Below are 19278 nucleotides of genomic sequence, written 5' to 3'. Positions count from 1 at the left end.
GAGTCACCATATAAAGAGTCCCTGCAGTATTGTTAAGTGTGTTTTTTAGACATTTCAGAGTGTCTGGAGTGCTGGGATCCTGTACCCAAGATAGAACTACAGCTTCTAACACAACCTGAGAGGGAGCTGGAGTGGGTCGACTAAGAACAGGAGAAGTGGTTTCTGAACAAAGAAATTAGCAAGACATGACTGTGTTTTTCGGTGTGGGTTGAATGTGAACGTTGTATAACTACCGTCAGTGGTCCTAAGGGCCAGAGCATACAACACGATCGGAAGGACATCTAAGACAGGATACAGTTTACAACAGCTAAATGCTGTTTAGGAGGAGAGTGTTACCTTGAGAGTGTTAGCCTTCCATTGAACCAGATGAGTGTGTTTGTTTAGTCCTAGATAGTGTATATAGTTTAGTCCTAGATTTAGTCCTAGATAGTGTTTATAGTTTAGTCCTAGATAGTGTATATAGTTTAGTCCTAGATAGTGTATATAGTTTAGTCCTAGATAGTATATATAGTTTAGTCCTAGATAGTGTTTATAGTTTAGTCCTAGATAGTGTATATAGTTTAGTCCTAGATAGTGTATATAGTTTAGCCCTAGATAGTGTATATAGTTTAGTCCTAGATAGTGTATATAGTTTAGTCCTAGATAGTGTATATAGTTTAGTCCTAGATAGTATATATAGTTTAGTCCTAGATAGTGTTTATAGTTTAGTCCTAGATAGTGTATATAGTTTAGTCCTAGATAGTATATATAGTTTAGTCCTAGATAGTGTTTATAGTTTAGCCCTAGATAGTGTATATAGTTTAGTCCTAGATAGTGTATATAGTTTAGTCCTAGATAGTATATATAGTTTAGTCCTAGATAGTGTTTATAGTTTAGTCCTAGATAGTGTATATAGTTTGGTCCTAGATAGTGTATATAGTTTAGTCCTAGATAGTGTATATAGTTTAGTCCTAGATAGTATATATAGTTTAGTCCTAGATAGTGTTTATAGTTTAGTCCTAGATAGTGTATATAGTTTGGTCCTAGATAGTGTATATAGTTTAGTCCTAGATAGTGTATATAGTTTAGTCCTAGATAGTATATATAGTTTAGTCCTAGATAGTATATATAGTTTAGTCCTAGATAGTGTTTATAGTTTAGTCCTAGATAGTGTATATAGTTTGGTCCTAGATAGTGTATATAGTTTGGTCCTAGATAGTGTATATAGTTTAGTCCTAGATAGTGTATATAGTTTGGTCCTAGATAGTGTATATAGTTTAGTCCTAGATAGTGTATATAGTTTAGTCCTAGATAGTGTATATTGTTTAGTCCTAGATAGTGTATATAGTTTAGCCCTAGATAGTGTATATAGTTTAGTCCTAGATAGTGTTTATAGTTTAGCCCTAGATAGTGTATATAGTTTAGTCCTAGATAGTGTATATTGTTTAGTCCTAGATAGTGTATATAGTTTAGTACTAGATAGTGTATATAGTTTAGTCCTAGATAGTGTATATAGTTTAGTCCTAGATAGTGTATATAGTTTAGTCCTAGATAGTGTATATAGTTTAGTCCTAGATTTAGTCCTAGATAGTGTTTATAGTTTAGCCCTAGATAGTGTTTATAGTTTAGTCCTAGATAGTGTTTATAGTTTAGTCCTAGATAGTGTATATTGTTTAGTCCTAGATAGTGTATATAGTTTAGTACTAGATAGTGTATATAGTTTAGTCCTAGATAGTGTATATAGTTTAGTCCTAGATAGTGTATATAGTTTAGTCCTAGATAGTGTATATAGTTTAGTCCTAGATTTAGTCCTAGATAGTGTTTATAGTTTAGCCCTAGATAGTGTTTATAGTTTAGTCCTAGATAGTGTTTATAGTTTACTCCCAGATTTAGTCCTAGATAGTGTATATATTTTAGCCCTAGATTTAGTCCTAGATAGTGTATATAGTTTAGTCCTAGATAGTGTATATAGTTTAGTCCTAGATAGTGTATATAGTTTAGTCCTAGATAGTGTATATAGTTTAGTCCTAGATAGTGCATATAGTTTAGTCCTAGATAGTGTATATAGTTTAGTCCTAGATAGTGTATATAGTTTAGTCCTAGATAGTGTATATAGTTTAGTCCTAGATAGTGTTTATAGTTTAGTCCCAGATTTAGCCCTAGATAGTGTATATAGTTTAGTCCTAGATAGTGTATATAGTTTAGCCCTAGATAGTGTTTATAGTTTAGTCCTAGATAGTGTTTATAGTTTACTCCCAGATTTAGTCCTAGATAGTGTATATAGTTTAGCCCTAGATAGTGTATATAGTTTAGCCCTAGATAGTGTTTATAGTTTAGTCCTAGATAGTGTATATAGTTTAGCCCTAGATAGTGTATATAGTTTAGTCCTAGATAGTGTTTATAGTTTAGTCCCAGATTTAGCCCTAGATAGTGTATATAGTTTAGTCCTAGATAGTGTATATAGTTTAGCCCTAGATAGTGTATATAGTTTAGTCCTAGATAGTGTTTATAGTTTAGTCCCAGATTTAGTCCTAGATAGTGTTTATAGTTTAGCCCTAGATAGTGTATATAGTTTAGTCCTAGATAGTGTTTATAGTTTAGTCCCAGATTTAGTCCTAGATAGTGTATATAGTTTAGTCCTAGATATTGCATATAGTTTAGTCCTAGATAGTGTATATAGTTTAGTCCTAGATAGTGTATATAGTTTAGTCCTAGATAGTGTATATAGTTTAGTCCTAGATAGTGTATATAGTTTAGTCCTAGATAGTGTATATAGTTTAGTCCTAGATAGTGTATATAGTTTAGTCCTAGATAGTGTATATAGTTTAGCCCTAGATAGTGTATATAGTTTAGTCCTAGATAGTGTTTATAGTTTAGTCCCAGATTTAGCCCTAGATAGTGTATATAGTTTAGTCCTAGATAGTGTATATAGTTTAGTCCTAGATAGTGTATATAGTTTAGTCCTAGATAGTGTATATAGTTTAGTCCCAGATTTAGTCCTAGATAGTGTTTATAGTTTAGCCCTAGATAGTGTATATAGTTTAGTCCTAGATAGTGTTTATAGTTTAGTCCCAGATTTAGTCCTAGATAGTGTTTATAGTTTAGTCCTAGATAGTGTATATAGTTTAGTCCTAGATAGTGTATATAGTTTAGTCCTAGATAGTGTATATAGTTTAGTCCTAGATAGTGTATATAGTTTAGCCCTAGATAGTGCATATAGTTTAGTCCTAGATAGTGTATATAGTTTAGTCCTAGATAGTGTATATAGTTTAGTCCTAGATAGTGTATATAGTTTAGTCCTAGATAGTGTATATAGTTTAGTCCTAGATAGTGTATATAGTTTAGTCCTAGATAGTGTATATAGTTTAGTCCTAGATAGTGTATATAGTTTAGCCCTAGATAGTGCATATAGTTTAGCCCTAGATAGTGTATATAGTTTAGTCCTAGATAGTGTATATAGTTTAGCCCTAGATAGTGTATATAGTTTAGTCCTAGATAGTGTATATAGTTTAGTCCTAGATAGTGTATATAGTTTAGTCCTAGATAGAGTATATAGTTTAGTCCTAGATAGTGTATATAGTTTAGTCCCAGATTTAGTCCTAGATAGTGTTTATAGTTTAGCCCTAGATAGTGTATATAGTTTAGTCCTAGATAGTGTTTATAGTTTAGTCCCAGATTTAGTCCTAGATAGTGTATATAGTTTAGTCCTAGATAGTGTATATAGTTTAGTCCTAGATAGTGTATATAGTTTAGTCCTAGATAGTGTATATAGTTTAGTCCTAGATAGTGTATATAGTTTAGCCCTAGATAGTGCATATAGTTTAGCCCTAGATAGTGTATATAGTTTAGTCCTAGATAGTGTATATAGTTTAGCCCTAGATAGTGTATATAGTTTAGTCCTAGATAGTGTATATAGGTTAGCCCTAGATAGTGTATATAGTTTAGTCCTAGATAGTGTATATAGTTTAGTCCTAGATAGTGTATATAGTTTAGTACTAGATAGTGTATATAGTTTAGTCCTAGATAGTGTATATAGTTTAGTCCTAGATAGTGTATATAGTTTAGTGTATATAGTTTAGTCCTAAATAGTGTATATAGTTTAGTCCTAGATAGTGTATATAGTTTAGTCCTAGATAGTGTATATAGTTTAGTCCTAGATAGTGTATATAGTTTAGTACTAGATAGTGTATATAGTTTAGTCCTAGATAGTGTATATAGTTTAGTCCTAGATAGTGTATATAGTTTAGCCCTAGATAGTGTAAATAGTTTAGTCCTAGATAGTGTATATAGTTTAGCCCTAGATAGTGTATATAGTTTAGTCCTAGATAGTGTTTATAGTTTAGTCCCAGATTTAGCCCTAGATAGTGTATATAGTTTAGTCCTAGATAGTGTATATAGTTTAGTCCTAGATAGTGTATATAGTTTAGTCCTAGATAGTGTATATAGTTTAGTCCCAGATTTAGTCCTAGATAGTGTTTATAGTTTAGCCCTAGATAGTGTATATAGTTTAGTCCTAGATAGTGTTTATAGTTTAGTCCCAGATTTAGTCCTAGATAGTGCATATAGTTTAGTCCTAGATAGTGTATATAGTTTAGTCCTAGATAGTGTATATAGTTTAGTCCTAGATAGTGTATATAGTTTAGTCCTAGATAGTGTATATAGTTTAGTCCTAGATAGTGTATATAGTTTAGTCCTAGATAGTGTATATAGTTTAGTCCTAGATAGTGTATATAGTTTAGCCCTAGATAGTGCATATAGTTTAGCCCTAGATAGTGCATATAGTTTAGCCCTAGATAGTGTATATAGTTTAGTCCTAGATAGTGTATATAGTTTAGCCCTAGATAGTGTATATAGTTTAGTCCTAGATAGTGTATATAGGTTAGCCCTAGATAGTGTATATAGTTTAGTCCTAGATAGTGTATATAGTTTAGTCCTAGATAGTGTATATAGTTTAGTACTAGATAGTGTATATAGTTTAGTCCTAGATAGTGTATATAGTTTAGTCCTAGATAGTGTATATAGTTTAGTGTATATAGTTTAGTCCTAAATAGTGTATATAGTTTAGTCCTAGATAGTGTATATAGTTTAGTCCTAGATAGTGTATATAGTTTAGCCCTAGATAGTGTAAATAGTTTAGTCCTAGATAGTGTATATAGTTTAGCCCTAGATAGTGTATATAGTTTAGTCCTAGATAGTGTATATAGTTTAGTCCTAGATAGTGTATATAGTTTAGTCCTAGATAGTGTATATAGTTTAGTCCTAGATAGTGTATATAGTTTAGTCCTAGATAGTGTATATAGTTTAGTCCTAGATAGTGTATATAGTTTAGTCCTAGATAGTGTATATAGTTTAGTCCTAGATAGTGTATATAGTTTAGCCCTAGATAGTGTATATAGTTTAGTCCTAGATAGTGTATATAGTTTAGTCCTAGATAGTGTTTATAGTTTAGTCCTAGATAGTGTATATAGTTTAGTCCTAGATAGTGTATATAGTTTAGTCCTAGATAGTGTATATAGTTTAGTCCTAGATTTAGTCCTAGATAGTGTATATAGTTTAGTCCTAGATAGTGTGTATAGTTTAGTCCTAGATAGTGTATATAGTTTAGCCCTAGATAGTGTATATAGTTTAGTCCTAGATAGTGTATATAGTTTAGCCCTAGATAGTGTATATAGTTTAGTCCTAGATAGTGTATATAGTTTAGTCCTAGATAGTGTATATAGTTTAGTCCTAGATAGTGTATATAGTTTAGTCCTAGATAGTGTATATAGTTTAGTCCTAGATAGTGTATATAGTTTAGTCCTAGATAGTGTATATAGTTTAGCCCTAGATAGTGTATATAGTTTAGTCCTAGATAGTGTATATAGTTTAGTCCTAGATAGTGTATATAGTTTAGTCCTAGATAGTGTATATTGTTTAGTCCTAGATAGTGTATATAGTTTAGCCCTAGATAGTGTATATAGTTTAGTCCTAGATAGTGTTTATAGTTTAGCCCTAGATAGTGTATATAGTTTAGTCCTAGATAGTGTATATTGTTTAGTCCTAGATAGTGTATATAGTTTAGTACTAGATAGTGTATATAGTTTAGTCCTAGATAGTGTATATAGTTTAGTCCTAGATAGTGTATATAGTTTAGTCCTAGATAGTGTATATAGTTTAGTCCTAGATTTAGTCCTAGATAGTGTTTATAGTTTAGCCCTAGATAGTGTTTATAGTTTAGTCCTAGATAGTGTTTATAGTTTAGTCCTAGATAGTGTATATTGTTTAGTCCTAGATAGTGTATATAGTTTAGTACTAGATAGTGTATATAGTTTAGTCCTAGATAGTGTATATAGTTTAGTCCTAGATAGTGTATATAGTTTAGTCCTAGATAGTGTATATAGTTTAGTCCTAGATTTAGTCCTAGATAGTGTTTATAGTTTAGCCCTAGATAGTTTTTATAGTTTAGTCCTAGATAGTGTTTATAGTTTACTCCCAGATTTAGTCCTAGATAGTGTATATATTTTAGCCCTAGATTTAGTCCTAGATAGTGTATATAGTTTAGTCCTAGATAGTGTATATAGTTTAGTCCTAGATAGTGTATATAGTTTAGTCCTAGATAGTGTATATAGTTTAGTCCTAGATAGTGCATATAGTTTAGTCCTAGATAGTGTATATAGTTTAGTCCTAGATAGTGTATATAGTTTAGTCCTAGATAGTGTATATAGTTTAGTCCTAGATAGTGTTTATAGTTTAGTCCCAGATTTAGCCCTAGATAGTGTATATAGTTTAGTCCTAGATAGTGTATATAGTTTAGCCCTAGATAGTGTTTATAGTTTAGTCCTAGATAGTGTTTATAGTTTACTCCCAGATTTAGTCCTAGATAGTGTATATAGTTTAGCCCTAGATAGTGTATATAGTTTAGCCCTAGATAGTGTTTATAGTTTAGTCCTAGATAGTGTATATAGTTTAGCCCTAGATAGTGTATATAGTTTAGTCCTAGATAGTGTTTATAGTTTAGTCCCAGATTTAGCCCTAGATAGTGTATATAGTTTAGTCCTAGATAGTGTATATAGTTTAGCCCTAGATAGTGTATATAGTTTAGTCCTAGATAGTGTTTATAGTTTAGTCCCAGATTTAGTCCTAGATAGTGTTTATAGTTTAGCCCTAGATAGTGTATATAGTTTAGTCCTAGATAGTGTTTATAGTTTAGTCCCAGATTTAGTCCTAGATAGTGTATATAGTTTAGTCCTAGATATTGCATATAGTTTAGTCCTAGATAGTGTATATAGTTTAGTCCTAGATAGTGTATATAGTTTAGTCCTAGATAGTGTATATAGTTTAGTCCTAGATAGTGTATATAGTTTAGTCCTAGATAGTGTATATAGTTTAGTCCTAGATAGTGTATATAGTTTAGCCCTAGATAGTGTATATAGTTTAGTCCTAGATAGTGTTTATAGTTTAGTCCCAGATTTAGCCCTAGATAGTGTATATAGTTTAGTCCTAGATAGTGTATATAGTTTAGTCCTAGATAGTGTATATAGTTTAGTCCTAGATAGTGTATATAGTTTAGTCCCAGATTTAGTCCTAGATAGTGTTTATAGTTTAGCCCTAGATAGTGTATATAGTTTAGTCCTAGATAGTGTTTATAGTTTAGTCCCAGATTTAGTCCTAGATAGTGTTTATAGTTTAGTCCTAGATAGTGTATATAGTTTAGTCCTAGATAGTGTATATAGTTTAGTCCTAGATAGTGTATATAGTTTAGTCCTAGATAGTGTATATAGTTTAGCCCTAGATAGTGCATATAGTTTAGTCCTAGATAGTGTATATAGTTTAGTCCTAGATAGTGTATATAGTTTAGTCCTAGATAGTGTATATAGTTTAGTCCTAGATAGTGTATATAGTTTAGTCCTAGATAGTGTATATAGTTTAGTCCTAGATAGTGTATATAGTTTAGTCCTAGATAGTGTATATAGTTTAGCCCTAGATAGTGCATATAGTTTAGCCCTAGATAGTGTATATAGTTTAGTCCTAGATAGTGTATATAGTTTAGCCCTAGATAGTGTATATAGTTTAGTCCTAGATAGTGTATATAGTTTAGTCCTAGATAGTGTATATAGTTTAGTCCTAGATAGTGTATATAGTTTAGTCCTAGATAGTGTATATAGTTTAGTCCCAGATTTAGTCCTAGATAGTGTTTATAGTTTAGCCCTAGATAGTGTATATAGTTTAGTCCTAGATAGTGTTTATAGTTTAGTCCCAGATTTAGTCCTAGATAGTGTATATAGTTTAGTCCTAGATAGTGTATATAGTTTAGTCCTAGATAGTGTATATAGTTTAGTCCTAGATAGTGTATATAGTTTAGTCCTAGATAGTGTATATAGTTTAGCCCTAGATAGTGCATATAGTTTAGCCCTAGATAGTGTATATAGTTTAGTCCTAGATAGTGTATATAGTTTAGCCCTAGATAGTGTATATAGTTTAGTCCTAGATAGTGTATATAGGTTAGCCCTAGATAGTGTATATAGTTTAGTCCTAGATAGTGTATATAGTTTAGTCCTAGATAGTGTATATAGTTTAGTACTAGATAGTGTATATAGTTTAGTCCTAGATAGTGTATATAGTTTAGTCCTAGATAGTGTATATAGTTTAGTGTATATAGTTTAGTCCTAAATAGTGTATATAGTTTAGTCCTAGATAGTGTATATAGTTTAGTCCTAGATAGTGTATATAGTTTAGTCCTAGATAGTGTATATAGTTTAGTACTAGATAGTGTATATAGTTTAGTCCTAGATAGTGTATATAGTTTAGTCCTAGATAGTGTATATAGTTTAGCCCTAGATAGTGTAAATAGTTTAGTCCTAGATAGTGTATATAGTTTAGCCCTAGATAGTGTATATAGTTTAGTCCTAGATAGTGTTTATAGTTTAGTCCCAGATTTAGCCCTAGATAGTGTATATAGTTTAGTCCTAGATAGTGTATATAGTTTAGTCCTAGATAGTGTATATAGTTTAGTCCTAGATAGTGTATATAGTTTAGTCCCAGATTTAGTCCTAGATAGTGTTTATAGTTTAGCCCTAGATAGTGTATATAGTTTAGTCCTAGATAGTGTTTATAGTTTAGTCCCAGATTTAGTCCTAGATAGTGTATATAGTTTAGTCCTAGATAGTGCATATAGTTTAGTCCTAGATAGTGTATATAGTTTAGTCCTAGATAGTGTATATAGTTTAGTCCTAGATAGTGTATATAGTTTAGTCCTAGATAGTGTATATAGTTTAGTCCTAGATAGTGTATATAGTTTAGTCCTAGATAGTGTATATAGTTTAGTCCTAGATAGTGTATATAGTTTAGCCCTAGATAGTGCATATAGTTTAGCCCTAGATAGTGCATATAGTTTAGCCCTAGATAGTGTATATAGTTTAGTCCTAGATAGTGTATATAGTTTAGCCCTAGATAGTGTATATAGTTTAGTCCTAGATAGTGTATATAGGTTAGCCCTAGATAGTGTATATAGTTTAGTCCTAGATAGTGTATATAGTTTAGTCCTAGATAGTGTATATAGTTTAGTACTAGATAGTGTATATAGTTTAGTCCTAGATAGTGTATATAGTTTAGTCCTAGATAGTGTATATAGTTTAGTGTATATAGTTTAGTCCTAAATAGTGTATATAGTTTAGTCCTAGATAGTGTATATAGTTTAGTCCTAGATAGTGTATATAGTTTAGCCCTAGATAGTGTAAATAGTTTAGTCCTAGATAGTGTATATAGTTTAGCCCTAGATAGTGTATATAGTTTAGTCCTAGATAGTGTATATAGTTTAGTCCTAGATAGTGTATATAGTTTAGTCCTAGATAGTGTATATAGTTTAGTCCTAGATAGTGTATATAGTTTAGTCCTAGATAGTGTATATAGTTTAGTCCTAGATAGTGTATATAGTTTAGTCCTAGATAGTGTATATAGTTTAGTCCTAGATAGTGTATATAGTTTAGCCCTAGATAGTGTATATAGTTTAGTCCTAGATAGTGTATATAGTTTAGTCCTAGATAGTGTTTATAGTTTAGTCCTAGATAGTGTATATAGTTTAGTCCTAGATAGTGTATATAGTTTAGTCCTAGATAGTGTATATAGTTTAGTCCTAGATTTAGTCCTAGATAGTGTATATAGTTTAGTCCTAGATAGTGTGTATAGTTTAGTCCTAGATAGTGTATATAGTTTAGCCCTAGATAGTGTATATAGTTTAGTCCTAGATAGTGTATATAGTTTAGCCCTAGATAGTGTATATAGTTTAGTCCTAGATAGTGTATATAGTTTAGTCCTAGATAGTGTATATAGTTTAGTCCTAGATAGTGTATATAGTTTAGTCCTAGATAGTGTATATAGTTTAGTCCTAGATAGTGTATATAGTTTAGTCCTAGATAGTGTATATAGTTTAGCCCTAGATAGTGTATATAGTTTAGTCCTAGATAGTGTATATAGTTTAGTCCTAGATAGTGTTTATAGTTTAGTCCTAGATAGTGTATATAGTTTAGTCCTAGATTTAGTCCTAGATAGTGTATATTGTTTAGTCCTAGATAGTGTATATAGTTTAGTCCTAGATTTAGTCCTAGATAGTGTATATAGTTTAGTCCTAGATAGTGTATATAGTTTAGTCCTAGATAGTGTATATAGTTTAGTCCTAGATAGTGTATATAGTTTAGTCCTAGATAGTGTATATAGTTTAGTCCTAGATAGTGTATATAGTTTAGTCCTAGATTTAGTCCTAGATAGTGTATATAGTTTAGTCCTAGATAGTGTATATAGTTTAGTCCTAGATTTAGTCCTAGATAGTGTATATAGTTTAGTCCTAGATAGTGTATATAGTTTAGTCCTAGATAGTGTATATAGTTTAGTCCTAGATAGTGTATATAGTTTAGTCCTAGATAGTGTTTATAGTTTAGCCCTAGATAGTGTATATAGTTTAGTGTATATAGTTTAGCCCTAGATAGTGTATATAGTTTAGTGTATATAGTTTAGTCCTAGATAGTGTATATAGTTTAGCCCTAGATAGTGTATATAGTTTAGTGTATATAGTTTAGTCCTAGATAGTGTATATAGTTTAGTCCTAGATAGTGTATATAGTTTAGTCCTAGATAGTGTATATAGTTTAGTCCTAGATAGTGTATATAGTTTAGTCCTAGATAGTGTAAATAGTTTAGTCCTAGACAGTGTATATAGTTTAGTCTTAGATAGTGTTTATAGTTTAGTCCTAGATAGTGTATATAGTTTAGTCCTAGATAGTATATATAGTTTAGCCCTAGGTAGTGTATATAGTTTAGTCCTAGATAGTGTATATAGTTTAGTACTAGATAGTGTATATAGTTTATTCCTAGATAGTGTATATAGTTTAGTCCTAGATAGTGTTTATAGTTTAGTCCTAGATAGTGTATATAGTTTAGTCCTAGATAGTGTTTATAGTTTAGTCCTAGATAGTGTATATAGTTTATCCTACGGTAATATAGTTTAGATAGTTTAGCCTAAGATAGTTTAGTTAGTTTAGTTAGTTTAGCATAACATAGTTGAGATAGTTAAGATAGTTTAGTTAGTTTAGTTAGTTTAGCCTAAGATAGTTTAGTTAGTTTAGCATAACATAGTAGAGATAGTTTAGATAGTTAAGATAGTTTAGATAGTTTAGATAGTTTAGATAGTTTAGATAGTTTAGATAGTTAAGATAGTTTAGTTAGTTTAGTTAGTTTAGCATAACATAGTTAAGATAGTTAAGATAGTTTAGATAGTTAAGATAGTTAAGATAGTTTAGATAGTTTAGTTAGTTTAGCATAACATAGTTAAGATAGTTAAGATAGTTTAGATAGTTTAGATAGTTTAGATAGTTTAGATAATTTAGATAGTTAAGATAGTTTAGATAGTTTAGATAGTTAAGATAGTTTAGATAGTTAAGATAGTTTAGATAGTTTAGATAGTTTAGATAATTTAGATAGTTAAGATAGTTTAGATAGTTTAGATAATTTAGATAGTTAAGATAGTTTAGATAGTTTAGATAGTTAAGATAGTTAAGATAGTTTAGATAGTTAAGATAGTTTAGATAGTTAAGATAGTTTAGATAGTTTAGATAGTTTAGATAATTTAGATAGTTAAGATAGTTTAGATAGTTTAGATAATTTAGATAGTTAAGATAGTTTAGATAGTTTAGATAGTTTAGATAGTTAAGATAGTTTAGATAGTTAAGATAGTTTAGATAGTTTAGATAGTTAAGATAGTTTAGATAGTTTAGATAGTTTAGATAGTTTAGATAATTTAGATAGTTAAGATAGTTTAGATAGTTAAGATAGTTTAGATAGTTTAGATAGTTTAGATAGTTTAGATAATCTAGATAGTTAAGATAGTTTAGATAGTTTAGATAATTTAGATAGTTAAGATAGTTTAGATAGTTTAGATAGTTTAGATAGTTTAGATAGTTAAGATAGTTAAGATAGTTAAGATAGTTTAGATAGTTAAGATAGTTTAGTTAGTTTAGATAGTTTAGATAGTTTAGATAATTTAGATAGTTTAGATAGTTTAGATAGTTTAGATAGTTTAGATAGTTTAGATAGTTTAGATAATTTTATTAGTTTAGTTAGTTTAGCATAACATAGTTAAGATAGTTAAGATAGTTAAGATAGTTTAGTTAGTTTAGATAATTTAGTTAGTTTAGTTAGTTTAGCATAACATAGTTAAGATAGTTTAGATAGTTTAGATAGTTTAGATAATTTAGATAGTTAAGATAGTTTAGATAGTTAAGATAGTTTAGATAGTTTAGATAGTTAAGATAGTTTAGATAGTTTAGATAGTTTAGATAGTTTAGATAATCTAGATAGTTAAGATAGTTTAGATAGTTTAGATAATTTAGATAGTTAAGATAGTTTAGATAGTTTAGATAGTTAAGATAGTTAAGATAGTTAAGATAGTTTAGATAGTTAAGATAGTTTAGTTAGTTTAGATAGTTTAGATAATTTAGATAGTTTAGATAGTTTAGATAGTTTAGATAGTTTAGATAGTTTAGATAGTTTAGATAATTTTATTAGTTTAGTTAGTTTAGCATAACATAGTTAAGATAGTTAAGATAGTTAAGATAGTTAAGATAGTTTAGTTAGTTTAGATAATTTAGTTAGTTTAGTTAGTTTAGCATAACATAGTTAAGATAGTTTAGATAGTTTAGATAATTTAGTTAGTTTAGTTAGTTTAGCATAACATAGTTAAGATAGTTAAGATAGTTAAGATAGTTAAGATAGTTTAGATAGTTTAGATATTTAGATAGTTAAGATAGTTTAGATAGTTTAGATAATTTAGATATTTAGATAGTTTAGATAGTTAAGATAGTTTAGATAGTTAAGATAGTTTAGATAGTTTAGTTAGTTTAGTTAGTTTAGATAGTTTAGATAGTTTAGATATTTAGATAGTTAAGATAGTTTAGATAATTTAGATAGTTAAGATAGTTTAGATAGTTTAGATAGTTTAGATAGTTAAGATAGTTTAGATATTTAGATAGTTAAGAACGTTTAGATAGTTAAAATAGTTTAGATAGTTTAGATAGTTAAAATAGTTTAGATAGTTAAGATAGTTTAGCCTAAAATAGTTTAGATAGTTAAGAAAGTTATCTTAAGATATTTTAGCCTTACCCCTCCATTGAACCCCAGTGTTAACAACTAACAAGGTGAGAGAAGAGCACATTAGGAGCAGTGGAAGCTGCTGAGGAGAGGACGGCTCATAATCATTTTGGATACCATTCCATTCACTCCATTTCAGCCATTATACTCCATTCCAGACATTATTACGAGCCGTCCTCACCTCAGCAGCCTCCTCTAATTAGGAGGGAGACAATAACACATCCTATTCATCCTACAACAAAAGGCAGACCTAGATCATCTATGTTTCTGCACGTGTTCCTTTTCCTGACCAGTCACATAAAGGCTGGGAAGACTGCTGCTACAGCGTCAGAGGACATAGAAAGACGACCCACAGCTGAGTGCTTCAGAGACACTTCAGGAACCACAGTGTTTCATTATGGAGTCTAGACTATTGTTGTTTAGGTTACACTATGTACTGTTGTCTAAGTTACACTTTGTACTGTTGTTTAGGTTACACTACGTACTGTTGTTTAGGTTACACTTTGTACTGTTGTTGAAGTTACACTTTGTACTGTTGTTTAGATTACACATTGTACTGTTGTTTAGGTTACTCTATGTACTGTTGTTTAGGTTACTCTTTGTACTGCTGTTTAGGTTACACATTGTACTGTTGTTTAGGTTACACTACGTACTGTTGTTTAGGTTACACATTGTACTGTTGTTTAGGTTAAAGTACGTACTGTTGTTTAGGTTACACTGCGTACTGTTGTTTAGGTTACACATTGTACTGTTGTTTAGGTTAAACTATGTAATGTTGTTTAGGTTACTCTTTGTACTGTTGTTTAGATTACACGTTGTACTGTTGTTTAGGTTACACTATGTACTGTTGTTTAGGTTACACTTTGTACTGTTGTTTAGGTTACATTACGTACTGTTCTTTAGGTTACACTATGTACTGCTTAAGTTACACTATGTACTGTTGTTTAGGTTACACTTTGTACTGTTGTTTAGGTTACACTTTGTACTGTTGTTTAGGTTAAACTACGTACTGTTGTCTAAGTTACACTTTGTACTGTTGTTTAGGTTACACTTTGTACTGTTGTCTAAGTTACACGTTGTACTGTTGTTTAGGTTACACTTTGTACAGTTCTTTAGGTTACACTACGTACTGTTGTTTAGGTTACACTATGTACTGTTGTTTAGGTTACACTACGTACTGTTGTTTAGGTTACACTATGTACTGTTGTTTAGGTTACACTATGTACTGTTGTTTAGGTTACACTATGTACTGTTGTTTAGGTTACACTATGTAATGTTGTTTAGGTTAAACTACGTACTGTTGTTTAGGTTACACTATGTAATGTTGTTTAGGTTACACTATGTACTCTTGTTTAGGTTACACTACGTACTGTTGTTTAGGTTACACAATGTACTGTTGTTTAGGTTACACTATGTACTGTTGTTTAGGTTACACTATGTACTGTTGTCTAAGTTACACTTTGTACTGTTGTTTAGGTTACACTTTGTACTGTTGTCTAAGTTACACGTTGTACTGTTGTTTAGGTTACACTTTGTACAGTTGTTTAGGTTACACTACGTACTGTTGTTTAGGTTACACTATGTACTGTTGTTTAGGTTACACTACGTACTGTTGTTTAGGTTACACTATGTACTGTTGTTTAGGTTACACTATGTAATGTTGTTTAGGTTACACTATGTACTGTTGTTTAGGTTACACTATGTAATGTTGTTTAGGTTACACTATGTAATGTTGTTTAGGTTACACTATGTACTGTTGTTTAGGTTACACTACGTACTGTTGTTTAGGTTACACTATGTACTGTTGTTTAGGTTACACTATGTACTGTTGTTTAGGTTACACTATGTAATGTTGTTTAGGTTACACTATGTAATGTTGTTTAGGTTACACTATGTACTGTTGTTTAGGTTACACTATGTAATGTTGTTTAGGTTACACTATGTAATGTTGTTTAGGTTACACGATGTACTGTTGTTTAGGTTACACTATGTACTGTTGTTTAGGTTACACTATGTAATGTTGTTTAGGTTACACTATGTAATGTTGTTTAGGTTACACTATGTACTGTTGTTTAGGTTACACTATGTACTGTTGTTTAGGTTACACTATGTACTGTTGTTTAGGTTACACTATGTAATGTTGTTTAGGTTACACTATGTAATGTTGTTTAGGTTACACTATGTACTGTTGTTTAGGTTACACTATGTAATGTTGTTTAGGTTACACTATGTACTGTTGTTTAGGTTACACTATGTAATGTTGTTTAGGTTACACTATGTACTGTTGTTTAGGTTACACTATGTAATGTTGTTTAGGTTACACTATGTAATGTTGTTTAGGTTACACTATGTACTGTTGTTTAGGTTACACTATGTAATGTTGTTTAGGTTACACTATGTACTGTTGTTTAGGTTACACTATGTAATGTTGTTTAGGTTACACTATGTAATGTTTTTTAAGTTACACTTTGTACTGTTGTTTAGGTTACACGTTGTACTGTTGTTTAGGTTACACTACGTACTGTTGTTTAGGTTACACTTTGTACTGTTGTTTAGGTTACACTTTGTACTGTTGTTTAGGTTACACTGTGTACTGTTGTTTAGATTACACTACGTACTGTTGTTTAGGTTACGCTTTGTACTCCCTAGTCCCCCCTTGTCCGCCCCTCATCCTCCTATTCCTCCCTATTCCCCCTATTCCCCCTAGTTTCCCTAGTCCTCCCTAGTCCCCCTCATCCCCATAGTCCCCCCTAGTCCTCCCTAGTCCCCCCTATTCCCCCTAGTCTTCCCTAGTCCCCCCTACTCCTCCCTAGTCCCCCCTAGTCCCCCCTAGTCCTCCCTAGTCCCCCTCATCCCCCTAGTCATCCCTAGTCCTCCCTAGTTCCCCTCATCCCCCTAGTCCTCCCTAGTCCTCACTAGTCCCCCTTATCCCCCTAGTCCTCCCTAGTCCCCCTCATCCCCCTAGTCCTCCCTAGTCCCCCCTAGTCCCCCCTAGTCCTCCCTAGTCCCCCCTAGTCCCCCTAGTCCCCCTACTCCCCCCGTATCCGCCCCTCATCCCCCTAGTCCCCCCTTGTTCCCCTCGTGTCACAGTCGCCCCCCCCCCTCGTCCCCCTCGCCCCCCCTTCACCCCCTTATGTCCTCTCGACCCCACTTGTCCCCCCATCCCACCCTCGTCCCCCCCATCCCCCCATCCACCCGTCGTCCCCCCTCATCCACCCTCGTCCCCCTCCCCTCGTCCCCCCTTGTCCCCCCCTCGTCTCCCGTCGTCCCCCCTCAGGGTGATGTTCTCATCTGATTTCAACAAACTCACCCTCTAGGTTTATCATTTCCCCCATACAAAAATAGGGTTCAGACATAAATCCTTACATGCATACCTCTTCAGGTTTATGGAGAGCCTTTAGTATTCACACCCATGGAGCTGTGTGTGAATATGCTCAGCGTATCCGTGGTAACTGAAGCAGAACACACACGTGTGTTGAATGCATAGTGGTTCTGTTTGCATACATTTTGATGGGTTACTTGAATATACTAGATGGATTCCTATATCTTCTCTCCTGTCTCCTGTGTTGTATTGAGGTCATATCTCCTCTGCTGTGTTGTATTGAGGTCATATCTCCTCTCCTCTCTCCTGTGTTGTATTGAGGTCATATCTCCTCTCCTGTGTTGTATTGAGGTCATATCTCCTCTCCTCTCTCCTGTGTTGTATTGAGGTCATATCTCCTCTCTCTTGTGTTGTATTGAGGACTCATGTTAAAAGGAACCACCAGCTTTCATATGTTCTCATGTTCTGAGCAAGGAACTTAAACGTTAGCTTTTTTACATGGCACATATTGCACTTTTACGTTCTTCTCCAACACTTTGTTTTTGCATTATTTAAACCAAATTGAACATGTTTCATTATTTATTTGAGACTAAATAGATTTTATTGATGTATTATATTAAGTTAAAATAAAAGTGTTCATTGTTGTAATTGTCATTATTTCAAAAATATATATATAAATCGGCCGATTAATCGGTATTGGAGGTTTCTGGTCCTCCAATAATCTGTATCGGCGTTGAAAAATCATAATCGGTTGACCTCTAAAACAGACGCCTCACAAGTTCTCAACTGGCAGCTTCGTTAAATAGTACCCGCAAAACACCAGTCCCAACGTCAACAGTGAAGAGGCGACTCCGGAATGCTGGCCTTCTAGGCAGAGTTGCAAAGAAAAAGCCATATCTCAGACTGGCCAATAAAAAGAAAAGATTAAGATAGGCAAAAGAACACAGACAATGGACAGAGAAAGATTGAAAAGAAAGTGTTATGGACAGACGAATCAGAGTTTGAGGTGTTCGGATCACAAAGAAGAACATTCGTGAGACGCAGAACATTTTTTATGCTGGAGGAGTGCTTGACGTCATCTGTCTCGGTGGAGGCAATGTGATGATCTGGGGGCGCTTTGGTGGTGGTAAAGTGGGAGATTTGTACAGGGTAAAAGGGATCTTGGAAGAAGGAAGGCTATCACTCCATTTTGCAACGCCATGCCATACCCTGTGAACGGCGCTTAAATTAATTGGAGCCAATTTCCTCCTACAACAGGACAATGACCCAAAGCACAGCTCCACACTATGCAAGAACTATTTATGGAAGAAGTAGTCAGCTGGTATTCTGTCTATAATGGAGTAGCCAGCACAGTCACCGGATCTCAACCCTATTGAGCTGTTGTGGGAGCAGCTTGACCGTATGGTACATAAGAAGTGCCCATCAAGCCAGTCCAACTTGTGGGAGGTGCTTCAGGAAGCATGGGGTGAAATCTCTTCAGATTACCTCAACAAATTGACAACTAGAATTCCAAAGGTCTGCAAGGCTGTAATTGCTGCCAATGGAGGATTCTTTGACAAAAGCAAAGTTTGAAGGACACAATTATTATTTCAATTAAAAATCATTATTTATAACCTTGTCAACGTCTTGACTATATTTCCTATTCATTTTGCAACTCATTTCATGTATGTTTTCATGGAAAACAAGGACATTTCTAAGTGACCGCAAACATTTGAATGCTAGTGTATATAAATATTTGTATTTATTTAATTAGGCAAGTCAGTTAAGAACAAATTCTTATTTACAATGACGGCCTACACCGGCCAAACCCGGACGATGCTGGGCTAATTGTGCGCTGCCCTATGGGACTCCGAATCACAGCCGGCTGTGATACAGCCTGGATTCGAACCAGGGTGTCTATAGTGACGCGTCTAGCTCTGAGATGCAGTGCCTTAGACCGCTGCGCCCCTCGGGAGCCCCATGTCATGTTAAATATATGAATATGGAAACATATAAACTCAGCAAAAAAAGAAACGTCCTCTCACTGTCAACTGCGTTAATTTTTGTAAATATTTGTATGAACATAACAAGATTCAATAACTGAGACAAACTGAACAAGTTCCACAGATATGTGACTAATAGAAATTGAATAATGTGTCCCTGAACAAAGGGGGGGGGTCAAAATCAAAAGTAACAGTCAGTATCTGGTGTGGCCACCAGCTGCAATAAGTACTACATGGCATCTCCTCCTCATGGACTGCACCAGATTTGCCAGTTCTTGCTGTGAGATGTTACCCCACTCTTCCACCAAGGCACCTGCAAGTTCCCGGGCATTTCTGGGGGGAATGGCCCTAGCCCTCACCCTCCGATCCAACAGGTCCC

The sequence above is a fragment of the Salvelinus alpinus genome, chromosome 10 (genome assembly GCF_045679555.1).
Source record: "Salvelinus alpinus chromosome 10, SLU_Salpinus.1, whole genome shotgun sequence".
Lineage (NCBI taxonomy): Eukaryota > Metazoa > Chordata > Actinopteri > Salmoniformes > Salmonidae > Salvelinus > Salvelinus alpinus.
This window is presented reverse-complemented; position numbering follows the sequence as displayed.